General features: G+C 50.9%; 1 protein-coding gene across 1 annotated transcript in view; it reads right to left on the reverse strand.

The window, feature by feature from the left end:
* The window catches only part of CTBP2 (C-terminal binding protein 2), a 156287-nt gene extending 145310 nt beyond the window's left edge, over positions 1-10977 (reverse strand). Inside the window, exon 1 of the mRNA XM_006867429.1 lies at positions 10812-10977. The gene's annotated coding sequence lies outside the window, so the exon portion shown is untranslated. The remainder of the gene's footprint in view (positions 1-10811) is intronic.
* Between the last annotated feature and the right edge of the window lie 681 nt (positions 10978-11658).

Raw genomic sequence — 11658 nt, forward strand, 5'->3', positions numbered from 1 at the left:
GGCAAAACCAACCCAAAAACCTACTGCCATCATCGTCATAGTGAACCATTGTTGTTACTAAGTGCTGACCCACAGCAACCCTGTATAGGGTTTCCAAGGAGCAGCTGGTGGATATGAACTGCTGACCTTGTGGTTCAAACTGACCTTCTGGTCCAGTGCATTATCCTGCAGCACCGACCCATAGCAACCCTGTATAAGGTTTCCAAGGAGTAGCTGGTGAGCTTGAGTCACCAACCTTGCAGTTCAACTGACTTTGCAGTCTGACGCATTAGCCCACACCAGTGACCTATTGTTGTTAAGGGCTGTTGAGTTTGTTCAGACCCATAGCGACATTGCATAGGGTTTCCAAGGAGAGGAGCGGCTGGTGAGTTTGAACTGCCAACCTTTGCAGTTCAGCGTATTAACCCTCAGTGCTATTAGGGCAGTTAAAACTGCTCCTGGAGTTTCCAAGGTTTCAAAACTTGACCGAAGTGTCATCTTAATGTGTAACTCAGGAAGTCACCAGGACTCCTTTGCAATGGTAAAGTCCTTCCCAAATTACCTGTAAGTCCATGACTGAAGCCAAATGGATCCCAATCAATTACTGAAAAAAGAGTCAAGTGAAGGCAGAACTGAACTGAACTTCTGGCTCCCTTACTTATCTTTACTTAGCCTCTCTGAACCTTTGTCTTAATCTGTCAAAAAGCAACTACCTTTGACGACTCAAGAATAAAGATGTCTGTCGTGGTTGCAGCGGCTGGCCCTGTGTGACTCTCTTGCCTGACCTGATTGCCCTTCAAGCCTCAGACTTCTAATCAGTGATCCGCTGCCCTAAGCGTGCACCCCAAGAGCGATGCCTATCCGGGAAACTCCCTAAAAATCCCTCTTTGGCATTCCCTGATAACATCCTAGCAAAAAACAAATCAAAGCATAAATTGAAAGCAAGCCGGACTTTCCAGGGTCCCATGTAATGATCTGGAGCAAGATGGCTGTTTCCGGGAAGCCTGCTTCCAGGTGAGCAAAGGAAAGCAGGAAGGAGTACTACTTCCTGATCCGCAAGCACGTGGAAGGGAGGAATTGCAGAGCCCAACAGCTGGGTTCAAATCCAGCTCTGCCACTCGACAGCATGGAATCCAGAAAAAGTCCTCTGGACGGCACCGCCAAAAACACAAACAGAGCACACACAGTGTCTAGAGCAGGCGAGATACTAAGTAAATACCCAACCGATATTAGGTAGTTACTTTTAAAGACAAATGGTATATATACAGTCAAACGGCTTAGATGGATTTCTGAGGCATAAAATTAAGTGTGCAAAGGGTTGAAATTCCTCCACAAACAGGCTTGCGAAGACCACCTACCCCACCCCCCAAGCTCTACCTCAACCAGCGCCTACAAATCACGTGATTCCTCTGCAGACACGGGCCATCACAGGCCTTGATATAGAAGGGTGCCTTCAAACACCTCCCAGATACCGGAATCCAGATTGATTAAACCCTGGTGATGCGGCTGTTTAGCCTGTTTGATAGCATCTTGACCTCCATCGTACAGTCAATCAACAAACCTCCCCCACGTGCCCGAAAAGCCCAGGGGAGCAAAGACTACTGGATTCTGTGTCCCCAGGTTTCTGAGCACCTGCAAGCGACGGGAGCGGCTTAGAAAAGCATCCAGCCAGGTACCTGGTACAGTTCGGTGCCTCGTCCGCGGGTTCGGGGCCCACTGGAGTGTCCTGCGTGATGTAGGCGGATGCAAAAGTGAGGCACGCGGGTCGCAGACAGTTCTTCACAAAGGGCTGCTGGAGACAGAGGAAGCGGGACCATAGGGGTAGGGCCCAATATCTATCACCTCTCAACTACTTCCTGTGGCGGAAGTAGCTCGGGATTTGCAAGTGAAAAAGCCTGGCGAGGAGGCGGTGCTTCCGACTGCAGGTGGGGGAGGGCGGCCCCAGGTAGGCTGCCCGGGGTGCAATGGCCGCACCCTGAGCTCTGGGGGCTCCCTAGCTAGCGAGGAGGCCCAATCCAGAGACTGGGACCGGCCTACACTTTCCAGAAGGATCCCAGGCCCCAAAAAGCGCTCTGGCAACAGGAGGCGGAAAACAGCCTCGGACTTGGGGGAGGGGAGTGAGTCAAGATTTTTTTCTGGCATAAAATAGGACTTGCTCCATATATCTTACTCTAAGGAGCTCTGGTAACGTAGTGGTTATGAATCGGGCTGCTAACCGCCAAGGTCAGCAGTTCGAAACTAACAGCTGTTCCGCGGGAGAAAGATGAGGCCTTCTCACCTAAAGATGTACAGCCCTGGAAACCCGGTACGGGGTCACTATGAGTCGGAACCGACTTCACGACACAGCCACCACCACCAGGAGCAAAGTGAACCGTTTTAAAGATCCCCCGAAAATTCCAGAATTTACTTGTAGGCACTTAGATGCGCAGATCGAGAAAATCTCTCTTGAACCGATGGCTTTCCCAGAGTGACTTCCATCCCAGATGGTCCTGGAAAGTTAGGGATGTGGGTAGGTGTCACCCGCTTTGCTAGCTAGAGCTAAGGGGGAGGAGCAAGGTGACGTTAGTTCAAGCTACAGAGCAATAAGACGTCAGCTCCAGGCCAAACTCAACTTAGGAACAGGAAGGCTCTGAGTTGCAATATTCCTTGCCTTCCTGGTGTTCAACTCAGGCACACGGCTTGTTGTTAACTACCGTCGAGTCGGTTCCGACCCATAGCGACCCTATATAGGGTTTCCGAGGAGCAGCTGGTAAGCTTGAACCCCCAACCTTGCGGGCCATCACATTAACACAGCCGCCACATCAGGACTCCAGGTATTAAACTGGTATGCTCGAATTTGGTTTCCAAGGGGCCTCTGAAAAGGCAGCCTGTCCGACACCAGGGCCCAGCGGTCCCCATGCTCTGCCCAGGTGAGCCCTCCCTCACAGGCGGGCCAAGCAGCTCAAGCAACAAGTCCACCTGGGAGCAGAGCAAAGTCACGGGTCAGTCAATCCCTAGGGCGCCCCACGACTCCAGCTGAACTCCAGCAGTTCCCTCAAATGTTCCAGGCACATGGCTTTAAAAGCTCCCGCTGTTGGCTCTGGCTGAGCTCCAGGTGGGCAGGCCTGGGCGTGGGCATCCGCATCCAGGCCCTCTAAGATCTAGGTGGAGACAGGGCTGTGGCTCTCCATGCAAGCAATGCTTCCATTTTGGCACGGGCCACTTGGGCCCGGGCTTGTTGTTGTTATGTGCCTTGGAGTCGGTTCCAACTCATAGTGACCCTGTACTGGGTTTCCAAGACTGTAAATCTTTACTGGGAGTAGAAAGCCTCATCTTTCTCCCGTGGAACAGCCGGTAGTTTCGAACTGCTGACCTTGTGGTTCACAACCCAATTTGTAACCACTAAGCTACCAGAGCAGGAGGATATACTGGGACTTTGTTTGCACATAAGAGACTGGCTGCGCTAAAGACCACCCATCAGCACAAGAATCAGCTCGCAGCCACAAAGTGGACTTAAACTGAGAGATGCTCATCCTGGCCTCTCAGCTGGCATCCAAGAACTTCACAAGCTCCTTCGCCAAAGCCCCTTCTTCTTTTCTTCCCCTCCCCCACACACCCTAAACCAAAACCAAACCCACTGTTGGGGAGTTCATTCTGACTTCTAGCAACCCTTTGGGGAAAGCAAAACCCCATAGTTTCCAAAACTCTATAACCTTTGAGAAGCAGATTGCTACATACACCTCCCTTGAAGCAGCTGGTGGGTTCATATCACCAGGACTTGGGTGAACAGCAGTGCACTTAACTTCTGCGCCACCAGGGCTCCTTGCAGATACCATAAAGGGGCCCTACTTAGTTTCCCTTCTTCTGGTTAAGTGCTGGTGAGTTGGTTCCAACTCATAGCGACCCTGTATATGTTTCCAAGGAGCAGCTGGTGGGTTTGAACCACTGACCCTGTAGTTAGCAATCCAGTGTTTATCCTACAGTACCACATCAGAAGTACACAGTTTCCTTGGTAAATGCCATCGAGTTGGTTCCAACTCGTTTGTGACCCGGTTTAGGGTTTCCAAGGAGTCTGAACCACCAACCTTGTGCAAGTCTTAACAGACTTTGTGGTTCAGCATTACGCCTAGGCAGGTGTATGTTTTCACTTCCAGGTTTGCATTTGGCCATTTCCACCAGATTCCAAGTTAGCCTCAACACTAGGAAAAAACAAACCAAAAAACTCTTTGCCATATGAGTCATGCCAACCCACAGTGGGCCCGGGGAGCAGGGAAGGACTCCTCCACAGGGCGTACAGAAACAGATGGACACACCTTTCTGGTGGACCTGAGCCACCTTGAGGTTACCATCCCAATACTTAACCCACTGCACCACCAGAGCTTCTCAACACTAGCAGCCCTGTTGAGAAAGATGAGCAGAAAGCTTCATCCTTCTCCCTCAGAGCAGCTGCTAGGTTCGAACCACTGACCTTCTGGTTAGCAGGCCAGTGCTTATCCTACAGTGCCACCAGGGCACCTTAAAACATCCTGTGATCCTCATTTGACCTTTAGGAAAAATAAAGGCTCTGTCATTATCTAAGACAGAAGCCACAATTCTCCATGAAACCCAAATCATCATTCGCCCCATTAATAAGAATCCAACCGTTTTATCGCCATTTTTGTGAATATTAAACCGACTCTAGGCAACCATCTGTTAAATTTAGTTACATAAACAGCTACAGCACATCACTTCTAAAACATTCACTTAGGGATGGGGTTAGGCTAGCTACAGATGGAAATGGCAACAGGCCCCCAAATCTATGACCAAGTGTTGTTGTTGTTGTTGTTGTTAAGTGCCATCGAGTCGGGTCCGACCCATAGCGACCCTGTACAGGGTTTCCGAGGGTGTAAATCTTTACGGGAGTAGAAAGCCTCATCTTTCTCCCGCGGAGCGGCTGGTAGTTTCGAACCGCTGACCTTAAGGTTCGCAGCCCGATTCGTAACCACTACGCTACCAGAGCTCCAAGTGTACCTCGGTAAAATTCAGAAGAGCCACCAGGCCCCAACAACGGCCGCTGTTTCCACGTGGGATGGGGATTAGGAAGAAAGGCAGCAGGCATGAGACCCCAGGACTGAAGTAGATAGCCTCCACGTGCAGGCCGGACTCCCCACGTGGGGAGCTGAAGCTGGAGGGCTTTGTGAATGGAGGAGGAAGATGTGTTTTTAGAGGTGGCAGCAGCTATACCAAACAACAGGAAAACCCAGCAAATCCTCATTTCGGTGTTACTTTTCCTAATACTCCAAGTGAGGAGAGTCACAAACACAACTGCTTGGGTGACTTAAGGACCCCCTCCATTTCTAGTAGGTCTTGAACCCTGGGAGAGTTTTCTTTTAACCCATTTTCCTTAAAGAACTCTTCTATCTTTTTAAGACCTTTCCTCAAAAAAGCAGACCACAGAGAACATTCCCTAGAGTTCTAAAAAAGGCCATCTTCTAAGAAAAACTTTGGAAATGGAGCCGGACAGGGGCCTAAATTTTCATGCCAGGCAGGGACGGATGAATGATCCAAGATCCTCATCCCATCTGCAGCTCCAGAAGTTTCTGTGTTCTCTGACTGGTTAAAAGAATGAAGGCGAAACTGGCCCTTGGTTCCCATTGTCAACATTCCACACAAACAATAACCTGGCTGGCTCCCTCCCTATTGTACATTCTGCATTCATCTGTGAATCCCCTTTTTTTTTGGTACAATGTACAAGTCCTTCTTTTCACGGACAAAGTTCTCAAGGCCACAGTATGGGCATCATGTAAGTTTTAAACATTTATAAAGAAAGATAAACACAAACTATGGATTATGCCCAAACATTCGTTTGTGAGTATCATTAGAGTCCCACTGAAGGGTTGGGGATATTATCCATTAGATTGTGATCAAAAGAAACACTGAACACCTTAAAAATGATTCTGAACTTTTTATCAATTATTAAATATAATTTTCCAAACCAAGAGATTGGATTTTTTTATAAAACCCTCTGAAAAGTCTTTGATACATATTCCATCAAACAGACTTAAATAAAAATTAACTTGAAAAGGGTAGGGGTGTTTGGAGAGGGGAGACTGCCTGCCTTGTTTTGTCCTGGGGTGTGGTACTTTTAACTGGAGTTGTGTTAATTAGAACAGAGTCACCTGCTGTGAGAGAGAAAACGGGTATCTGCTCAGTACAGAAATCAGAGAGTATATATGATCATTCCAGAGTTTTTCATGCACAGACTCAAAAAGTTTTTCAGCAGTGAAAGTCTGCACAGAGATTCCTGAGCTAACAGTGGACAGGAAGGTTTGGGGAGTAAGACACCCTGATTTCAACATACGGTCACTCCTGTGAAGTAATACTGCATACCCCTTATTGAATTATTATCAAAATGTTGACCCCTTCTCTCAAGAAGGGAACCACCAACTCAACTGTGGACAAAGGTACCTGGGTGTTGCCTTGCCAACCAAATGTTTCCCTTCCCTACTAGGTGCTGGGTGGACAATGTATGAGGGGACCTCAAAGTCTGCGGGGGAAAAAAAATGGAATTAAAAGATAATGGAATTTTCCATAGGCTTCTTGAAGACACCCTTCCCCCAAATCTCTTGGTGACCCATATGTATCAGGGGCAAGGGCCACTTGGGCTGCTGCTTTGCACAGATAGGTAGATTATTAAGAAAGCCCCCCATGTAGCACTTACCTACATTAGAGACAACAGCCACTGTACACTGAAATGACAGGGGTAAAAAATGACCACTGGGGTCACCATTCTGCTGCTGCTGTAAACTCTTTATAATTTTTCCATTTAGGGAGGGCATTAAGTGCAAAGGTTTTAACTTGCCATCAAAAATGAGTCATGATAGGAACAAACTGTTGGCATTCTGGTGCTAGCTCTCAGCAGTATCCTTCTGCAAGATGTCCTTTTCATTTTCATCAGTGACTTCCAAGGATGTCCACATGGTGGGAGCCATCCTAAGCTTCCTGTACTCCAGTATTCCCCTACAATCTTAATTTCAAGTCCAAAGTATTGTTAGTTCAGGACATGGGGTGGAAAGGGGGCTTTAAACAAGGTCATGAAAAAAAAAATGGATGGAAAAGATCCTCTGGAATCTGCCACCAACTTTATGAGGTCCCTTCGCATATAATACACTCATTTATTTACCAAGCTAGTAAGCTAGCTAGACTCCTAGTGTGGCACTGTGGGCTAATGCGCTAGACTGCAAAGTCGTTTAAACCATAAGTTAGCTATGGTTCATATAGGGTCGCTATGGGTCGGAACCGACTCGACAGCACTTAACAACAAGCTAGCTACTACTCAGAACACTGAAAAAGTTGCCACTTTGTTTTGCAATTCTGTTTTGTACTTGTTTATTTCATCTCTCTTTAACATACTTCTCAGACTTCTTATGAAGAGGATTTCTGTTTGGAGTTTAAAAATAAAGTCAAGAGTGAAGCTATTGATTATTCCCTGAAAGGGTAAGACTGATGGGCTAGTTAATCATTACACAGATTCTAAGTTACACTGCTTCATCTTGTGTACACGAAGAGATTAACAATGCCAGGGGAAACCAACTGGCCTCAGCAGGGACAGGAACAGGTGTGCCCTGAATTTTGAAAGGCCAAAATATCTCACTAAGTACGCCACTGCTTTTTTCTTACAATGGGAGTAGTGTTTGTTTTTAAGAAGCCACACTATTTTTTTTTCCTTAACTTTATAAAGAGAGCCACTGCAGAAATGTATCACCCCTGGCTATGACTAGATTGATGACTTAGCCCCAGATATTATTTGCAACTCAAGCCTACCAAGGAAATGCATTTTTTTAGGGATAAATGGTTGTTTTCTGTTGTTGTTTTTTTTTCTATCACAGTTCAAGAAAGGTAATTCATCCTGCCCTCCACCCCCCCCCACACACACACACACTCCAGAACACCCATTCAGGGATAGTTTCAAAGACCCCAAGGGAAATCATAAATAACTCATTCACAAGTGCTCAATGGCTGAGCCACACCACCCTCTCCGTGCCTTATTGGTGTTGGTGGTGTGGTGGGATCAGCGTACCCCTTTTAGCTCGTCTTTCCAAACAGAAATAAGAATTCAACCAAAAGCACCCTGTTAAGTTCAAAACATGTCCCAAACCTGAGACGTTTTAATTCCGGCTAATTATTGATTTCCACAGGGACGAAAGCGAGGCCTCAGACTCTGGGGACCAGGGACCTATCCTTGCCATAAATTCCCTTTGCCTTCCTTCCTTTCATTCTGGCTCCCAAGTGCTGGGACAGGGTGGGGGGAGGGGGTGACCCAACACCAACACTTTCACTAAACCCCTCAATGCTACAGAAATATGCGGTTTGATTTCCTTTGTTTGGTCAGGTTAGACTTGATCAAGTGTGAACGATTAAACTGGTTCCATTAAAGGCAAGGGCATTCCCGGCGAACGTCCAACTTCAATGGCAACTGTACACACATTTTGCAAGAAGGAAAAGCCTGCTTTTTTGCTTGAAATCTATCATCTCATTTACTTTTCTTTGGGGGCCAATAAAAAGGGCAAGTTAGGGGTTTTTACACTAACGTGTCAGGGCAGCTCAGCGATCTGATGTCTGACAAAAGAATATCAAGTGTTTCAACTCTAAGGTAGAAAGTCCTAGTTTTTACTTTAATAAAAGAAAGAAGAAAATGAAATCCTGTTTCAATATGAAAGTTGCTGTTTCATTAGCAATTTGAATATACTTTATCATTGTTTTCTAAGAAGTCCTCTTTGAAATCAAGAGACTTACAATCAAACATTATCCTTTTAAACTTTCATTACTTCAATATATAAAAGATGTATTTTAAAAAAGATTTAAAAACTGGAATTCTCAGAAGTGTATGAAAAGCAAGAGGAAGAACAACTATTATATACTGAACATGAGGTAATTTTAAAAAAACCTATTTGAATCAAAAAACACCTAACTGAAAGGGCGACCCTCTCCTTGGAAAGAGTAGTACGAGTTGGAGGTATTTTTCCGAAGTTAGGAAGTCGAAAGAATCACTTTGTAAACTTTCCAAAATAGACGTCCCTTCAAAATTATCCGTGTCAGATAAAAATATACCAATCTCTAGAATATCCAACAGAATTGCAAATAAGGCAGTTAGCATTTTAAATTCCCAATACATATTTATAGACTTCTCTACCCTTCAAGCCACTCACATTTGACTCTCCAAGAACTTAAACAGATCTTTAAAAAAAAAAACCCAGAAAGGTCTGTTTAGCGCGGATAGGGCCCGGGGACCCCGCAGGGACGATGTAGGCCTCGGCCAGTTGTCTGCACCTCTAGTCAACAGAGCAAACAGACATTTCGACGAGATACCGCTTCTTTCCCTGCAAAATACTAAAGGTGGACGGCTCCAGGAGCCAACTACCGCCTGGGCCGCCCTAGGAGAAAGTACTCCGGGGCTAATAACCACACGCACTGGTGCGCGCACTCCCGTGTCTCCGACCCTCGTTCTGCGCGCAGAAAGCAAGCAACCGGGAGAACGTGTGTGTGCGCGCGTCTGGCTGGCACGGCCCGCGGTGACCGTGCAGAGTTCCCGAGCCCATGGCCTCAGAAGCGAGGACGCGGCGTGAGCTGCGGGCGTCCGGCCACACTGCGGGCCGCCAGCTTGGGGAAAGGCCCGGCGAGTCCCACTCTCGCGGCTCTCCTTGAATCGCCCCAGGCCGTAGGCAGAGAAAGAAAGGCTCTTCCTCCGCCGCGCAGTCCGTCCTGCGGCGCCGAGGAAGAGGCTGTAGCGGTTACCGCGGCGGCCCGACTGTCCCCGAGCCCCGCCGGGTCGCTGCCACCAGAGGCGCGCCCTCGCCAGCCCCTCCTCCGAAACTTTCTTTTTTGTTCGCCCCACCCGAAAAGTGCGGCCCGGGCGGGGTGCGGGCGGACTAGGCTGGTGGCGGCGGCGGTGGCGGGAGACTAGGAGGAAGTGTGCCCGCGAAAGCGCGGTCCGCGGAGGAAATGCCCGGCGCCCCCGCCCGCTCACTGCCCGCCCCAGTCAGGTCGCTCACCGGCCGCGACTTTGGCGGGCCGGGCCCAACGCGGCGGCGGCGGCAGATGTGGCCCAGTCGCCCGGATCAGCCAACAATGCGGGGCCCGCAAAACAAAAGGGCTCCACTTCGCCTGTTTCCCTGTCCCTCTACTGCGCTCCGGGGGCGCCGCGCAGGCTCTCATGCCGGCAGGGGCCGCGCCCGGGGGCCCCCGACCCGCGCGCACCTCGATTGCGTGCAGGGCCCCCACTCTCGCCACCTCCCCCACTAAGACTCAGGCCGCAGCACCCCGGCGCTCGGACTCCGGTCCCCGGGGATTCAGTCGTATTGTCCCCGCGGCGCGCCTCGCGCTCGGCCCGGGTCGCCGGCGGCCCCCGCGCGCGCACCCACCGGGCTCGGGAAGCCGGAGCCGGAGCGCCTAGGAAACCATCGCCGACACGCAGCCGCCGCCGCCGCTGTCCTCCCGGACGCCGCGGCGCTGGGGTGGCTTTTTTATTTTTTTTTTTTTTACCAATCCTGATGGGAAGGAAGGTGACCGCCTACTTCACATTCATCAACTCTCATCACAACAACAAAAATCCTCGCGCAAAGGCGGTCACAAGCGCGATCCGCACAGCGGCGGCCGACGGGGACCCCCCCCCCCCACCTCCCGGGCCGGCGCCCACCATCAGTGCCGAGGGGGCCAGGGTCGCAGACCAAAGATGTCCTCGGTTGCCGGACCCGCGTCCTTCTCCCTCCTCCTCCCGGAGTGGCGCAGTGAGGCGCGGGCGCGGCGCCCCCAGCCCCGGGCACAGGTACGAGGTGGGGGCGGCGGTGCCTGGCCCTCCCCTGGGACCCTCTTACCTCGTCCCGGACCTCCGGCGTCCAAGCGAAGGGGGCCCACCCGGGAGGCGGCGCGGCGGCGACTCCCGCCCTCCCACCCCACCCGGCGGCGGTGGCGGTGGCGGCGGTGGTGCGGCCCCCCCTCAGCGCGGCATGGCTCCCGGCTCGCTCACTCGCTCCTCGGCCGCTCCCGAGCCACCTTAAAATGACACACGCACACGGGGACACACACACAAAAACTTAATCTCTCCAGCTCACGCCCCTCCCCCTCCGCCGCCCTTCCCACCCTCCTTCCCCTCCCCTTCCTCCTCCGCCCCTCGCCGCCGAGCCTCTTCCTACTTCCCCACCCACCCCACCCCTGCCTCCGCCCACCCGCTCCCACCCGGGTCTGCCGGGCCGCCCGCGGGGCGGGGGCTGCGCTGGGGGTCCCGGCCGCGCCGCCGCGCTGCGCTCACCCCGGAGGATGCTCTTCCAACTTGAGCGGGGGAGGCGGGTCAGGGCGCCGGCGCCTCGCGGCTATTTGCTCTGCTTTATTTGTTTTCTCCTCCGGGAAGGAGAAGAGAGGCAGAGAAAAGGAAAGGGGAAGGAGCGGGCCGGCGGCGCCTCGAGCCGCCGCTGCGCAGAGCCGGGCGGGAGGCGAGGTGAGGGTCGCCAGCGCTCCTCCTTTTTTTTTTTTATTTTTTTTGATTTTTTTTTTTTTTTTTTTTTAATGGGGCAAGGCGGGGTCTCTCTTTGCAAACCAATGGCACAACCCCACATGGGCCAGCCTCGCCCCCTGCAGCCGCTCCACACTACAAATCGGCTCTCTCGGGGGATTAGTGGCTCCCTGAAAGTGTACGCGGACGCAGCGGCCGCGAGTGGCCGGGCG

This window comes from Chrysochloris asiatica, unplaced genomic scaffold, assembly GCF_000296735.1.
Source record: "Chrysochloris asiatica unplaced genomic scaffold, ChrAsi1.0 scaffold00105, whole genome shotgun sequence".
Taxonomy (NCBI): domain Eukaryota; kingdom Metazoa; phylum Chordata; class Mammalia; order Afrosoricida; family Chrysochloridae; genus Chrysochloris; species Chrysochloris asiatica.